The sequence below is a fragment of the Phascolarctos cinereus genome, unplaced genomic scaffold (assembly GCF_003287225.1).
Source record: "Phascolarctos cinereus isolate Bilbo 61053 unplaced genomic scaffold, phaCin_HiC Scaffold_7;HRSCAF=346, whole genome shotgun sequence".
Taxonomy (NCBI): Eukaryota; Metazoa; Chordata; class Mammalia; order Diprotodontia; family Phascolarctidae; genus Phascolarctos; species Phascolarctos cinereus.
In genome coordinates this window covers 176,563,507-176,582,399 of record NW_027556180.1, presented here as the reverse complement: position 1 = coordinate 176,582,399, position 18,893 = coordinate 176,563,507, and the positions used below count along the sequence as shown (strand labels likewise).

Here is an 18,893-nt window from a genome sequence, read left to right as displayed (position 1 = left end):
CGAGGCTGCAAGGACATCTGTTTGCAATCATCCTCCCCAAGGAAGCTGTGTTTCTGGAGAAGTAGAAACCTGATTCTTCCCTTTCTGTGTTCATAGGCTGCTTTTGGAGAAGTTTCCAGCAGAGGATCTGGGAAGGCTGAAGGAAGTTAGATAAGAGTGCCTTTCATATGACTTCACCACCGGGGCCTGGCTGTCTCAGGAGGTTGAAAATGCTTTTCCTCCACCAGTTAGTCATTGCTTGTCCTACTTTTCTGAAGTCAAGGAGTACTCACATAAAGAGCAACTTGTTCAGTGACGGAAAAGGTCATTTCTGCTGGCCAAGCGCTTGGAAAGGAGACAGGAAGCATATTATTTTTAAAAGGTAAAGTGATAAAATATTTGCTTACCAAAGGGACAGACAGCATGGCTTAAACCCACCTTGGGGTCTGCACTATCCTGCAGGGCGGGGAATGACTCCATCGTCTTGCTATTACCCTGATGGAAGCAGCAGGCAGTTAGGAGCTGAAATGGCTTTTGCTTCAATTGCCTAGGGGCTCAAACTATGCAGATGGGGGGCTATATGCACTGATGGCAGGCATATAACCTTTTCTACCTCTCATGAAACTCGTGGACTTTTAGCAATTTCTCAGGACTTAGAAAAAGTGGAAAATGCCTTCCTCCAAGATGCAAAGCCAGGTTCCACCGCATTTTTAGAGATGATTGTGTTGTGAAATTGCTCCTCCTTCCAATTTTTGCTTCCCATTTTTATATATGCAGCAAGAGGATAGCAATTAAAAGCGTCTGCTGAAATGTAAATGAGAAACTTTCCACAGTCAAAGTTTATATTGTGGCATCGTTAGTATGTAAATAACACATGGTACTTTATAGAATCTGCCATAATTAGCTCTATTTGAAAGGATGTCTTTATGTAAGAGAATATTATCATTGGAAATGCAATGTAAGTGGTGCCATCAGGCATACAGTACATCTTGGGAGAGAACCACGAATGTTTTATTCGGAAGAGCAAGATGAATAACTTTCTTGTTTTTTTGTAAGTGAAACTTAATTAAAGCAGAAATACTATATAATCAAGTGTAAAACATTTATTTTTGCCCCTACAGGTTTGACCGTACAACACGAAATGTTTTATTAAATATGATATTAATCCAGGCATGTTGCCTTGGACTCAGGGTTAAGTCTTCCATCTGATACTTGTGACCCTGGTCAAGTCACTTAACTTCACCATATGCTAAGCAGCAGTCAAAGCCTGCAAGTAATAGAGCAATGACTGATCTGTATCACTAGAGGGAATTTCCACACTGGGAGTTTCTCAGATGGCTAAAATCACCAGAATGCTTAAAAAAAAAATCAAGCCAACTCTGTAATTAAGAACAAAACCTCTAATTCCTCATACGGCTGGATCTCCCCCATAGAGACCACAACTGTAGTAAAATGAGTGAAATCCACCCTGTCTTTTTCCCCTGCTTGTTTGACTCACTGTTGGTATTTGCTCTGGGAAACTATGCAAGGCTAACCACAATTATGCTCTGCCCACAGTGGCAGCAAAGCTTTGATTTTTAGAGAGAATTACTCTGTCAACAGATACTCCTTCCAGCAGGCATTTGTAGGTCCAGTATCACTGCTCCTTGAACAGGGCTCAAGTGGGGAAAAAAAAAATCACAGAATCATAGAATTTTAGCATAATTGATGTGGTCTGACAGAGGCACCATTATTAGAGATTGGAATCTTCTGACTGTGAAGAAAGGATTGTTGTTGTTTGTCCTTCGTTCCTGAAGAGGACCGTGACATTAGGACAAGTGAATTAGATGTAAGTGAGAGAGGGCTGTGCAAGTCACCAATTTCACTTTCTCCTCTGGAGCCATCTGGGTCCAGTGGAAAGATATAAATTAGGACTACTGGAGATGGCCCAGGATGTAATGGGAGACCTTGGCCTCTTTTTCTTTCTTTCTTTCTTTTTTTTATTTTCCCCTAGAGGCAATGGGGTGAAGTGAGTTGCCCAGGGTCACACAGCTAGTAAGTGTCAAGTGTCTGAGGTCAGATTTGAACTCAGCTTTTCCTGAGACCAGAGCTGGTGCTCTATCCATTGCACCATTTAGCTGCCCCTGACCTTGGCCTTTCTAAGCTAAAGTCTTTAACAGGTCTCAGTTTGACTGAGGCAAATGAAGAAAAGAAAAAAATGAAGTGAACGGCTTATGCATTACATTGGCCCTGGAATCTACTTTGTGCCTTTCTTTTTTCATTAAAACAGAGGGAAATTTAAAGGGAAGAAAAAAGCAAAACAGGTGATTCTGATTCATTTATACTTGGATTCATGGAAAGCCACAGAATCAAAGAGGTAGAAGTGGGTGGAGTTAGAAGGAGGAGAAAGTCATCTAGTCATTTCTTTGCTTTCAAGAAAGGTCACACAGACAGCATATCACTGAAATGTGAAATCTCTTTTCTCCAGGGCCAGAAATTCTAAAACTGCCCCTGGTTACCTACTTCAACTTTTAATGACAGTCATGAAGGAGGAAAGCCAACTTATATAAAAGAAATGTAATCTGAACTGAACCTCAATTGTAAAGTCCAGAATTGCCTTATTTATCTGGCATCACTGTGGAAAATGAGATGCTCTTTATGGGTGAATTTTCCTGCCAAATGAAACTAGCCCTCATTTTTTCTTTTAATTCAGGGTAGAAATTTTTTCTTTAAAATATGTATGTTATGCTTTATTCCCTGCTTCCTTAAATAGAATATGATGAAGCTAATTTAATCACGTCTTGTTGACTGGGACCGTCATTATAAACAAAAAGCAGTGGCTATAGTAGGTAGGTAGAGTTTCTCACACCTGGTAGGAAATGTCTGGTGTACAGATTTCAACCCTTCTGTGACTTAGATGAAATCCTAGGAAATCACATTCAACAAATAGATGTAAGTGATTTTGCCCAGTGTCACAAAGCTAACAAGTGTTAGGGACAGGATTTGGATTCAATCTAAAACCAAAATTATAATATTAGAACTATTTTTATGAGAAGTCACAATTTTTTCCTCCAAAATTTTAGAGTCCACAAAATATAATTAGAATTAATGTAATTTGTGTAATTTTGTGATTATGAAGCTATGGGGAAATTATTTCTCCTATTCCAAGTCATTACTACTAATAGTTTAGGAAAAGCTTTGCTTATGAAAAGCATACTATAAAATGGGAGACCAAAATCAGATTTAGATTTATCAAAGTGATGGGTGAAACATTGCATTGTAACTTATAAATGTCAAGAAAGGGCCTATTTAATTCACTGGGCATAAGGTATGTTACCTATTAAAAAAATCCAGGAAACAGGAATATGGAAAGTGGTCAAAAACATAAAAACCCTTTAAGAATAATATTTAGAACTACTTTTCTTTTTATTTTTTTTCCTATCCAAAAAACTGCAGAGAAAAAAAATGTGACAGAAGGCAGGTTAGAGAACTTTCGCATTCCTTTTTTTTCCTCCTTAAATTCTCTGATTCTCAAGATGTAGCAGCCAAGAAATCTCATATGCTATATTCTCAGCCTATGTAAGCACCATCCAAGATAATGGACTAAAAATAGCTTGTCCCCTGCATACATACATAGGAGGAAAACTAATGAATGTGGAGCCTTTGAAAAAGGCATGAATATGTAAAACCAGCAGGAGGAACATAAGGTTAAAAGAGAAGGATGAGAATGGAAGTGGCTTAGGACAGACCCTGTCATGCTGAAGCCAGGTAATATGAAGAAATAAGTGATGAAAGGTAGTGATAGCAATCTCTCTCGAGCAATTTTTTTAAAAGTGTAGTGTTCCCAGAGCCTGTACTATAAAATGTTTTATTCTCATGATCACAATTTATACATTTGGAGGAATTTTTCATCTTGTTAATGATTTCATTATTCCACTCACTCTGGAATTTCCATAGATTACTGGGATCAATGTAGGGCTAATATATAGCTCCAGTCTCCAAACAGTGCCTACTCCACTAATAATCAAGGAAGAAATAAAAAAAAAATCAAACGGCAAAGTGTTTAATTGGTAAAGAATAGAAAAGTAAATAGCAAGGAAAGGGTAATGGAGAGAATCATTCTCAGCCCTCATACATAAATCAGTACAATCTCCTACAGAGTCTCATGCTGTTTGAAGAAGGATTTAGGGCTTCATCCCTAATTAAAGCACTAGAAAACTCATGCTCCTAAGGGAGCATCTTCCTTCAAAAATGTGCCCCTCCTCATTTCCCAAGTCCTGTTGATGTCACCACTATACTCTGTTACTCAGGTTCAGATCCTTGTTTCTAACCTTGAAACAGCCATTCATTCCTTAACTTTTAGGATTTGTAAGATTATATGGGAGTTCAAATTTTGTAGTGAGTTATGCTTTTGAAAATGTCAGCAAAAGTGGAACATATTTTATTTCATTTGATCCTTCAAACAGGCAAACATTATTATACCCATCTTACAAATTAAGAAACTGAGTGAGACTCTGACTGGTTAAATGACTTGTCCCAATTCACATAGCTAGTTTTTAAGGGAGTTGAATCCATTCTTTCCATTCACACTGCCACCAACCTAGTTGAACCCCATTACCTCTTACCTGTACTGTTATAATAGCCTACTAATTATTATCTCTGCCATGAGCCTCACCTTTCCTTTTTCCAGGAGCTTATGTAAATTAAGAAATGACACAGTCATATCACTATGCTCAAAAATATTTAAAAAAATTTTTTTTTCAACCCAGAAAGACTTGTATGAACTGATGCTGAGTGAAGTGAGCAGAACCAGGAAAACATTGTACACAGTAACAGCCGCATTGTGCAACATCTAACTTTATAGACTTAGCTCTTCTCAGTAGTGCAAGGATCTAAGACTTCTCCAAAAGTCTCATAATGGAAAATGCTATCCACATCCAAAGAAAGAACTATGAAGTCTGAATGCAGATCGAAGCATGCTGTTTTCTCTTTTTTTTCTTCCGTTTGGTTTTATTTCTTCTTTCTTGTGGTTCCTCCTATTGGTTCTAATTCTTCTTTACAACCTGACTAATGTGGAAAATATGTTTAATAGGAATGTATATGTAGAGCCTATATCAGATTGCATGCTGTCTTGGGGAGGGAAGAAGGGGAGGTAGGGGGAGAATATTTAAAACTCAAAAGCTTATGGAAGTGAATGTTGAAAACTAAAAATAAATTAATAATTTTTAAAAATTTATTCATTAAACATTTCCCAATGACATGTAAAAAATTTTAATACTCGATTTTTTAAATTCCAATTCTAAATTCTACTCTCTTTCTCCCTCATCTTCCCCCACCCCTTGAGAAGGCAAGAACAATATGATATCCATTGTACATATGAAATCATGCAAAATATTTTTCCATATTAGTCACATTACAAAAGAAAACAGAGACAGAACAAGAAAAATAAAGTTTAAAAAGTATGCTTCAATCAGTGCTCAGAGTTCATCAGTTCTCTCTCTGCAAGTGGTTGGCATTTTTCATTGTTGAGTCCTGCAGAATTGTCTTAGATTATTGTCTTGATCAGAGTAGCTAAGTGTTTCCTACAATAATGCTGTTACTGTGCCCAGTGTTCTCCTGATTCTGCTCACTTCACTTTGTATCAGTTCACTCAAGACTTTCCAGGTTTTTCTGAAACCATCTGTTCATCATTTCTTATAACACAATAGTCTTTCATCACAATCATATGCCATAACTTATTTAGCTACTCCCCAATTGATGGGCATTCCCTCAACTTCCAATTCTTTGCCACAACAAAAAGACATGCTTAAAAATCTTTTATGGCTCCTGATTGCTTATAAAAAAAATTACAAACTCTTAAACTTGACATTCATAGCTTTAAAGAATAGTTCCAAACTACTTTTCTAGCTATATTTTATGGAATTCTTCTGCTCTCTAGCCATATTGGATTATTCATTGTTCCATCTCATTCTCTTCACTTTCCTGTTTATAATGGGCTCTCCATCCATGCTCCCACATCAGTTTATTAAAATATTTCTCCTCCTTCAAGTCCCAGATCAGATGCCATCAACTCCATAAAGTTCTCCCTGACCTCCTGAGTTTAAAAGGAATATCAATGTCACTCTGCATTTTAGCTGGTCTTTTATAGAAAATTTTATTCATGAAACTACTACAGGGAAAGTGACAGTGACCAGCACAGTTTCCTCTGCTCACCAAAGATTTGCTTAGAGTAAGTTCCAATGAACTTTCATGATAGCAGTGTTACAAAAAATGAGGGAACTCAATCAAAGGGAAAGATACATTATTCAGTTTTTAAGGATAGTTTTTATCATATCTAACATAAAAGGAACAATGATAATGTATCCTTGGAAAGATCTGGTCAGTGGTTCTGACCTTGTAGGAGATTATGGACACTGTAATGATTGCAGGACTAATTAATAGCTGTTGCAACACAGAATCCCAGAATTTGAGAATTAGAAGGCACCTCAGTAGCCATTGAATCTAACCTATACATGAAAGGAATCCCAACTATAACATAGCCAAGGAGGTCTTCATCCCTTCCCAAGGAAGTCTATCCCACTTTTAGATATCTTAAATTGTTAAGAAGTTTCTCAAGTCAAGTCAATGAGCAGTTATTAAGTGTTATTAAGTTATTAAGCACAGTGCTAAATGGTGGGGATACAAATATAAGCAAAAAGAAAGCACCTGCCCTCAAGGAGTTTACATTCCAATAAGTAGTCAACCCATAAAAGGGACATAAAAATGATAGGGGGAAGTCTTGAGAAAAAAGATGGTTGATTTGGGCCCTTCATCCAAATGAGGGTTCCAGGAAGAACTTACCAATGGGAGAAAGGGGTCACAGGAGTAAAGGGAGAAAGCTTCTGAAATTCAGAGGCAAAGTCTGGAGATATTAAGCATAAGGGCAAAATGGAATAAGTCTAATACCTTCTCTACATGACAGCCTTTCAAAAACTTGAAAACCTCAGTGATTATGGACTTTCACACTTCCTTGAATGTCTCAGCTACTCTTTTTGACCTCTTTGACGAATTTTCTGTTCATTTTTATGTGTGTGTGGATGTATTATTGGTGTATATGCCTCATCCCCTTACTGTTCTGCAAATTCTTTGAAGGAAGAAACTCTTATCTGTTTTTAAAGAAATCTCTGTACACCCAGACCTAGCATAATACCTTATGCATACTTAATAGATCTGTGGACATTCTGATTGCAACTCATCTAGACTTGCTCATCCTGTGTGACTTCTGTCTATCAGCTCCCACGAATTCATCAAAGAATATCCAGCTACCATTCTAGGACTTCTCACTATTTCTTAACATTGTAATGATATAGTAAAGCCCATGGACCTTCTAATGATTATCCTTCTTTTTTGGAAAGTCATCTTTTCAATCATACAGACATTTCTTCAGTGAAGATAGCCTTTTCTCTATCTCTTCTTCATAGTTCTTTGTTTGATATATGGGGCAACCTGATCATATCTACCATATACCTCTTCATTATCCATTTAGTGATCCTTAATTTTAATTCTTTGGAGATTGTGATGTTCTATGATTTGCAGCCAAAAATTCAACAAACAACAAAAATAGTAGAATATTATTGGTATTAAAAAGATGTGTTTTGATTTCAGGAAGATGTTTAGGGTCATTAAAGGATCTCTGCAATTTTCTACAAGCAATTAGGTTCACTCTCCCCTTCCTGTTTTATTCTAGGCCCAACTTTTTGTCCATTTGTAGTATCTGCCCAATCATTTACATTGATGAATGATCTCTATAGGTCCATCTAACTGCATATCATAGTCTTAACAGACCTGAGTGACTAGAAGGATGTTGGTATCCTCAATAGTAATAGGGAAGTTAGGGAAAGGGATGAGGTTTGGGGAAAAGATAATGAGTTAAGTTTTAGACATGATAAGTTTCAGAGGTCTACAATATATCCAGTTCAAGGTGTCCAATAGACAATTGGAGATATGAGGTTGAAGGTAATGAGAGAGGCTAGAGCTGAATAAATAGATATGAAAATCGATTTCAAAGAGATGATAATTAAATGAATGGGAGCTGATACAATCTCCCTGAGAAATAGAATAGAGGGAGCAGAGAAGAGGGGTCAGGACAGAGCCTTGTGGAGACACCCACTATTAGCACATATGATCTTGATGAAGATCCACCAAAGAAGACTGAGGAGTTGTAAGAGACAGGAAGATAACCAGGAAAAAGCAGCATCATGAAAACCTAAAGAGAAGAGGATTTCAAGAAGAAGGTGGTTGGCAGTATCAAAGGCTACAGAGAAATCAAGAAGTAAGAGGATTGAGAAAAGTCCAATAGATTTGGTAATTAAGAGATTATTGGTAACTTTGAAGAGAACAGTTTCAGTTGAATGATGTGGTAGGAAGCGTCAGAGAGTTAAGAAGAAGAGTGAGAGAAGAGGAAGTAGAGGCATTAAATGATTGTAGCTTTCTCAAGGACTATAAAAGGAAAAAGAGATTATAGGATGCTTGCTAGAGAGCATGGGTGGATCAAGTGAGGATGTTTTGTGGATGAAGGAGACTGGGGCATGTTTGTAGGCATCAGAGAAGTAGTCAGGTAGGAAAAGATCAAAGATAAATAAGAGGGTGAGGATGATAAAGGGGGCAATGTGCTAGAGATGAAGGGATGGTATAGAATCACTTGTGCACATAGAGGGGTTTTCCTGGGCTAGGAGAAGAGCCACCTCTTCACGTTAGATGAGGGTGAAGGAGGAGATAGTAGTGAAGTCATCTGAGTGATGTGAGGTGAGGAGGAAGAAGAGAGACTTGTCAGTAAATGGTCTCAAAATTTTTAGTGAACTATGAAGTGAAGTTCTCAGCTGAGAGAGTGGAGAAAGGGGAAGCCATAAAATATTTGAGGGAGAATGAAAAGGCTTAGAAAACTTGCTGTGATAAATGGGATAGTGAATTAATTGGGTCAGAGTAAAAGGATTGCCTTGCCATGGTGAGTGTCCAGTTGAGACTGTGTAACAGAAATTTGTAGGGGACTCAATCAATAGTGTTTTCCAATTTTCTCTAGCTTTTGTTCAGCAATACATGAGTAGTCCCAAAGATATTAAATGGTGGGAGGAATCTAAGGCTGAGGTTTGACAAGGCAAGATCTTTGATAAGTTAGCAGAAATAGACTCAAGAGAAGAGGGCAAGGTAGAATTGAACTGCTTCACCAAGGGGCCAAGACGGGAAAGTAAAGAGCATGTAGCCAATGCAAAGTTGATGGCCTGGGAAAGAATTGACTGGGTGGAGGAATGGAGGTCATGGTGAGGATGAAGAACAGGGTTTGGCATTGTAAGACTGATGGTAAAGAGTTAGGGTCATTAAAGGATCTCTGCAATTTTCCACAAGCAATCTGGTTCACTCTCCCCTATTGCCTACTAAACCCCTCATAAAGAATGCCCTTGGTGTGTGTGTGTGTGTGTGTGTGTGTGTGTGTGTGTGTGTGTGTATATGTGTGTGTGTGTGTGTACGTATGTGCACGCGTGCATGTATTATTCTCATGAAATTTTATATAGATGGGAAAGTAGACGTTAAATACAACCATTTCTGTTACCATTTTCACCATATAAATAAGGTCTGAGTTTTCCCCCCCATATCTTTGGTATCTTCCTCTCCTTCCTTATGTATCAGTTCTTCAATGTCTTCACAACTTGTGTTGCATCTAGCACAAATCTCTCTGTACAATCAGTCTAATCTAGCTGCCTGCCTTGTCTTTGTTCTCTTTGGTGCCACTTCCACTCACTCTAATAAGCACATCTGAGACTGTAATGTTAGAGTCCGAGTATGTTAGCTCCACACTTCCTTATGGTGAAAAGAGTTTATTATAAAAATCCTTGCTGATCTTTTCTATCTTTGGTCAGTTTGGTGCCTTCCTGCCAGCTTCACGCTCCTTAAATGTCTTTGTCTTATTGAGTCTCTAGTCAACTTTTCTTTAAAATGGTTTCGTCCGCCACTGCTTTTCTCTAATTTATGAGGTTATATTTCTTCTCTATAAAATTCTATAAATGAATTAATATTCTTAACTAACCCTCAGTGGTTGTGTCCCTCTGTTGCACAAGGAATAATAACAATAATAACAATCACAATAATAACAACTAGCATGTATTTATTTATTACTAAGATGTATAAAGTGCTTTACATATTTTTATCTCACTTGATCCCAAAACCAATACTATGAAGTAGGTATTATTATTATTATTATTATTAACCCTATTTTATAGATGCAGAAACTGAGGCTGAGAGATTAAGTGGCTTACTTGGGATGTGTGAAGTCCTGAAATAAATCAAAGCCATGAGTTGAGGAATAAAGTGTCTTTAATTGAGATAAAAGGGTAGCCAAACCTGCCACCTTGGGAGATGTCTCATGAGTTCTGAGCACAATGGATTTCCCAATGCTAAGACTCATGCAAAAGCTTCTTATATGTTTAGGACGAGAGGAAGAGGAGGTCTCCAGGCCTAGTCATGAGACCCTAGTGGTCTTTGGCATTCTGAGCAAGGAAAACCACTTCATTGTGGATGTTTTGCCATTCATGCCTTGAATCCCAATGGAAGGGGGCAAGGACATTAGAAGCTGAGTTCTAGCTTAAGCTAGGTTCCTTTACAAGGTAAAATCTCTGAGTGGGGGGACTTAGGGTGTGGTTGAGCAAATATTTTAAAAGTAGGAATGTAAGGACATTACCGAAATTCTGAAGTTACAAAGATACTTAAGGGAGTGGAAGTCCATATTGCATTTGGTATTAACAATTTTTGTCATATTAACAATTTTTCGGTCAGATCACACAGTAACTGTTTGAGGCTGAATTTGAACTAAGGTCTTCTTGATTCTGGGTCCAGTGCTCTAACCAAGAAGTTAAGCATTTGCTGGCCGAAATAATTTTTAGTCTATTTCAGTTTCCTTATTAATAGTAACTGATATACATTGATTAATTTTATATGTTTAATGTTTGTTGATATCTATTATTTCGTTCATCCATTTTCTATTTTTTAATATTAATAACCTGTTTAAATAGGTTGGGTTATAAAAAAATTTTTAAAAATCAGTTGGGTTGTAGCTGCTGTAATTGCAATCCCTCTCTCTTTTGTAGTTTATTCTTCAAGCCTTGACCTAGCACATCAGTGACAATAGAGAGTCAGCAGGATCAAGCTTACCATCCTGGCAGCAGACTAAGCTTGCCATCTGAGGACCTGCCTAATCACCAGTAGGCTGGTCACTTGGTGATGAATTCTTTGGCCACGGCAACCAGGGAAACAAAGAAAAATACCAGATGCTCTCAGTCCTGTGCAGCCCCTATCCTTTCGTCCTTGTACATAGTGGACAGTTAATGAACGCTTGTTGAATTTGCTGCTGTGTTAAATTAAGTCTCGGAGAGATGTTAAACACTTCAAGCAAACAGTTCATTTAGAAGGGCCAGACTCAATCTGTGGGAAGCCCATTCACAAATAAAGAGGCATTGAATTAAGTGCTCCACCTAGCTGCCTCTAGAAAACAAAGCAAAAGAATTGGTGAGGTTTTTAAAAGCAAGTCCAAAGTCCCAATGCTTCCTCCAGCCTTTTGAAGAAAGGGTGATGGAAAGATTTGACTCTTAAACTCCAGTGCTAATGGATTACCTTCTCCCTTCCCCACCTGGAAGTAGAGTTCTGTACTTTTCTGTTTTTGGCTTCCTCTGGAGAGATACTCTAACTGATGTGCTGGAGCGATTTGGGAGAGCAGATTGTTAAATTTTCAGTATAAGCATTTATACCTTGGAAATGTCAATCATGTAGATTAAATTTAAAAGTGTGTCTGGTGTCTCTTTTTTCAGAGATGGTTGATAAATATCCAAACACCACCAGAGAGATGCATTGTAACTTCATTAGTAATGGACAATAGAATTTTTTTTGGGGGGTGGGAAGTGGGAGGCAACAAAGTTCAAATTCATCTGGCATTTGAAATCTGGTCAGTGGTCTCTTGGGGAGGAAAGAACGATCCTCTTTTCTTACCCTACTTCCAGAATTTTTCTAGATTCTCTGTATTTCTCTTTTAGCCAGCACAACAGCTTCATGTGGACACTTAAATGAACACTAAAGAGGTCATCGTAATAATCCATTGCTTGAGAAGAGTCTGTCTTTGGCCTGGAATGGGTAAAGGCCATTAATGTGCTTTATTATTGTTTTTGAAATTAAAATTTATCATTTTAACTCAGATTACTATTAAGAGAATAGCTAACACATAATGTTATAAGTTTATAAAGTATATTCAATTGTAACATACTAATTTGATTAATGTCTCATAATTTCCATTCTCCTGCTATTTCTGATGGTCACCTCTGCCCCCCCCCCCCGATTCTAAAAGGGGCTTTAAAAGGTGTCCAGAATGGATTCAGAAAAGGACTTTGAAGTTGTAATTGACCTATCTGAAATGTAGTGTCTCTTCACCTGCCTCCCTCACTCAAAAGTACTTTCAAACTGCCCTCATTTCTTTTGTCACCTTTGGAGTGTGCTGCCTTTTAAGAAGGATGCACTGGCCTCTTTGGGAGTGTCCACTCATCACCAGGAGGGATTTTTCTGTAGCACCTGATAACTTCCACCAGGGAAACTTTCAATAGGAAGAGAAGCTCTAGGTCCAGGTCTCTTTAGTATCTATCTTGCTCTTTCCACATGCTCTCTGCCTGAGGAAAAGCCTATCCTTAAAGCCACTTTGAAAGATAATGGTGATAATAGCTAACAATTAAATAGCATTTCTAGGTTTGCATAGTGCATCACATATTTTATCTCCTCTGATCCTCTAACAACCCTCTGAGGTAGGAGCTATTATTTTAGATAATAGCAGGGATTATAGCTGTGGGTAGTATTCCTGATGAAACCCTGTCATATTGACTCCAAGGTTTGTTCTCTATCCATCATGGCACACTTCTTCTCTAAAGAATCTCATTCAGGGGGTAGCGAGGACCTGAGTTCAAATCCAGCTTCAAACCAAACACTTGGCACTTACTAGCTGTGTGACCCTGGGCAAGTCATTTAACCCCAATTGCCTAACCCCCCCCCAAAAAAACCCTCATTCAACACACCTTCTAATTCTAAAACGGAATGAAGCTGTCTTTGTTCCCCAACTGACAGCTCACGCTTGAGGCAAAAGATGACCTTAGCCTACTTTTGTTCACATAGGCACAACAAATCCCAATAAATGAAAAAATCTCTGATAACAGTCACTTAATCCATTAATGAAAAAGTTGCCCTTTTGGTACAATAGATAGCTACAGTGACTGAATTTGAATATCTATAGCTGGTCTGGCTCTTTTTGTTCAGTCATTTCAGTCATGTCTGACTCTCTGTGACCCTATTTGGGGCTGTTTTGGCAAAGATACTAGAGTATTTTGACGTTTCCTTCTCCAGCTCATTTTACAGATGAGGAAACTGAGGTAAACAGGGTTAAGTGACTTGCCCAGGGTCACACAGCTAGTAAATGTCTGAGGCTGGATTTGAACTCATGAAGATGAGTTTTCCAAGCCCAGTGCTCTATCTACTACATCACCTAGCTGCCCAGGTCTGGGCCTTAGCAAAGTTGTAATCACAAAATAGGCGATATTTCATTACCAACCTCCTGGCTGACCAAAAAATTAGGACTCTGACGTAATGAGGTTTGACTTGCATAGTGCTACATTAAAAAAACTCAACAAACATTCAATAGGGGATTAATACATGCAAACCTACTGTCTAAGCTGAGTCTGTTGTATAAAGGAATGGTGGCTGATAATTCTCTTCACATTAATCACGTAGGTAAACAAATAAAAAACGAGCTGCTTGGCCAACATCTGCCAAGCATGTTTTCTCCACAAGTGGTTTCTTGCCTGGAATAGGAACAGTGATAGTGTTCTCTTTGTGACAAAGAATTTGCTATCCTGTGTTCACTCTGTTTTCACTGAATCTTGCTGCTACTTTATTCCCCTTACTTCAGCTTTGGAAGCTGACAAGTTTGAGTCACTGGATTTCTCTTTTCTTTTTTCTTTACTTTAAAAACCATTACTATTTTCACTACCTATGACAAAATTACTGGCTTTGGAGTCACAGGAACTGGGTTCCAGTCCTTATTCTATCCCTTCAACCTATGTGGCCTCAGTTTCTTTATCTGTAAAATGAAAGGGTTGGTCAAGGTAGTCTCTGAAGTCATTTCCAACTCTAGAAATACAATTCTATGATCCTCTTGACTATCTCCCTCTACTCACTACCCCCACTCCTTACCACTGGCCAAGGACAGGTAACATTGGTTCAATTCAATTAATAAATTAAGCACCTACTGTGTACCAGACACTGTGCTAAGGGCTAGAGATACAAATAAAAAAAAGAAAGATAATCCCTGCCCTCAAGAGCTTACAATCTAATGGGGTGGGGGGGGGGGAGGGGAATAACACATGAAAGAAAGCTGAAAGGGGGTTATCTGGCATGAGAGTGTGACGTTCCATAGAGCTGAAACCACGTAGAGTTATTGATGGAAAATGAAGTGTGACATGGAACGTTCTGGAAGTTCTTTTGTTGTTTGTCCTTTGTCCTCAAAGAGGACCATGACATCAAAGAGGTGATGCCGTGACTTGTAAGGGAATTGGATTTAAGTGAGGCAGGGCTGTGCAAAGTCACCAGCCTCACTTTATCCTCGGGAGCCATCTGGGTCCAGTGGCAAGATACAGATCAGGACAACTGGAGAGGGCCCAGGATCCAGTGGGAGACTTTGGCCTTTTTAAGCTAAAAGCTGAAAGTTCTGAGCCTTCTATAAAGGAAGGCTTCAGGAAGACTTTATTGCTCCAACATCTATCCCTCCAGTCCGAGGTAGCTGAGAAGGCATTATCAAAAACCTGAGTCAATCAGCGTGATGATGAGAGATTTCAGGTGATGGCTTATCCTGGAGGAGGCATAATGTTCCTTGGATTCAAAACTGGGAACCAAGCAAAACTCCTGATGGAAAAAGGAGTTACCTGGGTTCTGTCCTGCGGCAATACTCCCATCTCCATACCTTTGCATGGGCTCTCCCCTTATTCCTAGAATGCTTTGACCCCTTACCTCTGCCTCTTAGTTTCCCTGGCTTCTTTCAAGAATCAACTCAAACCCCATCTTCTGCTGCAGGCCCTTCGCAGCCACCCCCATACCCCAGATGCTAATGCCTTCCATTGTTGGAACAGCTTCATATACTCTGCATATATCTTGTATGTAAACCTACCTACATGTTTCCTCCTCCATTAGAATGTATGCTGCTTCAGATCAAGGGCCATTTTTTTTTTGCATTTCTTTGTATCCTTAGCATTTAGCAAAGTACCTAGCATACAATATAGTAAAGGATTACTAAATGTTTGTTGACTGACTAAATGATTAACACATTGAGTTTCATCCTTCTGTCTGCTTTCTGTTTTGTTAGGATCTCTTACTCTGTGCTGGGCCCCCAAAGCACTTGCACAGTCTAATGCTTAGACTATATGCTCCCTGGGAGCAGGGTCTTTCTTTTGCTTTGCTTTGTATACTCAACACAATGCCTGGCGCTAAATAAATGCTTATTTTCTTACTGACTCACACTGTCTGCTCAGTGTTCCCCAAGCAGCAATCAACAGGAACTTAGCAGTTCTTACTGATGCTGATTTTTCCCTTACCAGTCTACTTCTACATTCTCTTGGACTTCTGCTCCAGTAAAATGAATTTCTTTGAGTCAAGATGTTCTTAATGCTTTATTATGGTGACTGCATATTTGGTATGCATATCACAAATAAAAAATTACACACTGGAATAAAGGCTATCATCAAAGAAATGTGAAGGGAAAAGAAAGCAGACTACTTAGGTGTTGAGAGCAGAGATAATCAATAGACAATGCATATGTTCCTCTTGTATGCTTAAGATAATAGAAATTGAGGTCTCCCAACACATTGTGTGGACACTTTCTGCTGAATTTTTGGGAGGGATATTTTTTTTTTGGCTAGACAATGGGTTAAGTGACTTGCCCAGGGTCACACAGCTAGTTTGGGAGAGATATGGGAAGAAGTTATACAGGATAGGTATGTATGGGTAAGGTGTGATGTGCATCTTTGGAAGGAATACTCATCTCAGTAAGATCACAAATCCATTGATGTATTGGACTATGCCAAATGATCGTTTGTTTATTTACCATTGCCTTCAGTGAAGAACTCAAAGCAATGATGACTCTTGTTGGAAATTATCAGCACTGAGGCAGGGTTATGTGGCCTTACCTGGACTCCATCAAATTTATGTTCAAACTGCTGGTTAGACCAATCCTATTTTTGCCTTTCCTACAGCCTACCACTTATGCTATGGCCAAAGCCATATTGATCACCAGAAGACAAGGGCAATGAAGGATAGATTGTAAAGAATGAGAGAAATGTGGAAGTTCAATACACAGTCTTGAAAGAGGCTGAAGATTCTCAACATTTTGCTACACTTGTTTGATATACGGTTGGTGAAATCAATTAACAAGCTGCACATTATTCTATTTCTACAGGAGACGAGATGCTTATTTCCCCAACAACACCTCCCAAGATCCTCTATGAAGCACATTCTATCTGGCTTTAATAAGTGATGTTTAAATAATCTCTTAGCTATTTGAACTTCTAATGTATGTGGAGAAATTCAGACTGTTTGTCAGCCCATAACAATCAGAAGTGCAATAACACGACATGATTGACTGAAGTCGACTTTAGCAAGCTTCTCTTCCATTGTTGCCATTATCAGAAATTCAGATAAAAACCAATTCTGAACCATAAAAAAATTGCAGGAAAGCTTGTACAAATGATCAATTTTGCTCACACCCCTAATTCTATAGTATTATTTAACCAAAGGACCCCATGCCTTCAAAATATTGAACAATTCATCCTTCTTTCATTTTCTATTCTGTGGATTTAAGTATTAGATTTAGTGCCAGAGAAGTGTTCCTCAGACACAAAGAAAATCTGAGGCAATGGATTTTTTAAAAATTCCATTCCCAAGTATTTTGTTTCTTTCTGCAATAGAAACAGGGGTAACAAATCAAGCTGCCTAAAGTTGGAGGGAAGAATTTATCCTCCAGAAATATTTTATTGAGAAACAGATTTCTTGCCGTGTGGTTGAAAGGTTGGAATATTTTTTTTTCATATTGTGCTAGACATGACTTGCTCCAGATAAAAGGCAGCTCGTGTAAGGAACAAAAACACCTCTCAAAAATGTTGCTTGAGTTGATACCACGGGTGGTTTTAGAGAAGGGCTGCACTGTTAATTACATGCAGTCAAAGCTTAAAGCTCAGGAAAGTGGATTGTGGGTTGGTAAGTGAGGGGGGGAAGGGGCACTGAGTGAAAGGGCAAACCCCTAATGTGAATAAAGTACACTAATGTTAAAATTATACTGAGGCTTGTTGCTTCTTGTTAATGGAAATTGATTCTCATATTTCTCACAGTTGAGATCCAGCATTAGTGGTCATTTGCTATTCAAAGTATTGGCAACCTCCCAGGTGCCAGTCTCTGTGGAGGTAGCACAGGACATGCAAAAATGATTTTTTTCTGCCCAGATACTAGGGCTTAGCTACCACAGAGAGTAGTATACTGTGGAGTGACTACTGCCTTTTAGGCTAGGTCGAGAGAGCCCCAGTGACTTGACTCGAAATTGCCTGGAAGAATCACATAACCTCAAAGCTGAAGAGGATCTTAGATGCTGTCTAGTCTAACCCCTTTGATGGCACAACAGGAATTTGCAAGCCCCTTTTGTGGAAGTAGACCAAACCTAGGTAGTGCCATACTTTGGGGTTGGTGCTTGGAAGATAGCATGCTGTAGTGGAAAGAACACTGCAACTGAAGGCAGAAGAGTTGAGTTGAAATCCAAATCACTTCATTTATTTGGGACTCAGTTTCCTTCACTGTAAAATGAGAGGGTTAGACTAGATCAGGGGTTCTTAACTTTTTGTATGTCATAGACTCCTTTAGAATTCTAGTGAAGCACAAAGACCCCTTCTCAGGATACTGGTTTTTTTTTTAATCTATAATTGAATGAAGTATTAAATTTCATAAAGATTAGTGAAAATAAAAATGTAATTTTTTTTCTCTTCCAAGGGCCTCCTGGGCCCTCAAATCCCTTGTTAAGAACCCATAGACTGAATGATCTATAACATTCCTTCCAGTTCTAATTCCTTTGAGGAGACCCTCATTTATTGTCCTTAAAAAAAAAACCATAGCAAACAATATGCCAATTCAACTGCTAGTTAAACTAACTGAAGCAAGAACAAAACAGGATTTTTTTTGCCTAATCTATGTGGTATCCCACAAGGCAATAAAGGGCAAAGGCAATATTAAGTTAATAATTATAAGAAGAAAATCCACTTCCAAATTGGTGAGCCAAAGTCACATTATACCTGCTATTGAACTTAACTTCCTTTGTGAAAAAAGAAAGCAAGCCATTAAGGAAAAGAAAGAAAGAAAGAAAGAAAGAAAGAAAGAAAGAAAGAAAGAAAGAAAGAAAGAAAGAAAGAAAGAAAGAAAGAAAGAAAGAAAGAAAGAAAGAAAGAAAGAAAGAAAGAGAAAGAAAGAGGAGAAAGAGAGAGAAAGAGGAAGGAAGGAAGAGAAACAAACATAGAAGAAAAGAAGGAAAGAAAGAAAGAAAGAGAAAGAAAAAAGAAAGAAAGAAAGAAAGGAAGGAAGGAAGAGAGAGAAAGAAAGAAAGAAAGAAAGAAAGAAAGAAAAAGAGAAAGAAAGAAAGAAAGAAAAAGACAGAGAAAGAAGAGAAAGAGAGAGAAAGGAAGGAAGAGAAACAAACATAGAAGAAAAGAAGAAGAAAGAAAGAAAGAAAGAAAGAAAGAAAGAAAGAAAGAAAGAAAGAAAGAAAAAAAGGAAGGAAGGAAGGAAGGAAGGAAGAAAATGAAATGTAGTCATTGTGCTTAGATACTAACATTTCTCCATAATGGTTCATT

General features: G+C 38.3%; 1 protein-coding gene across 1 annotated transcript in view; it reads left to right on the top strand.

Moving 5' to 3' along the window:
- The first annotated feature begins 218 nt into the window (after positions 1 to 218).
- The window catches only part of ECRG4 (ECRG4 augurin precursor), a 53,115-nt gene continuing 34,440 nt past the window's right edge, over positions 219 to 18,893 (top strand). Inside the window, exon 1 of the mRNA XM_020987927.2 lies at positions 219 to 361. The gene's annotated coding sequence lies outside the window, so the exon portion shown is untranslated. The remainder of the gene's footprint in view (positions 362 to 18,893) is intronic.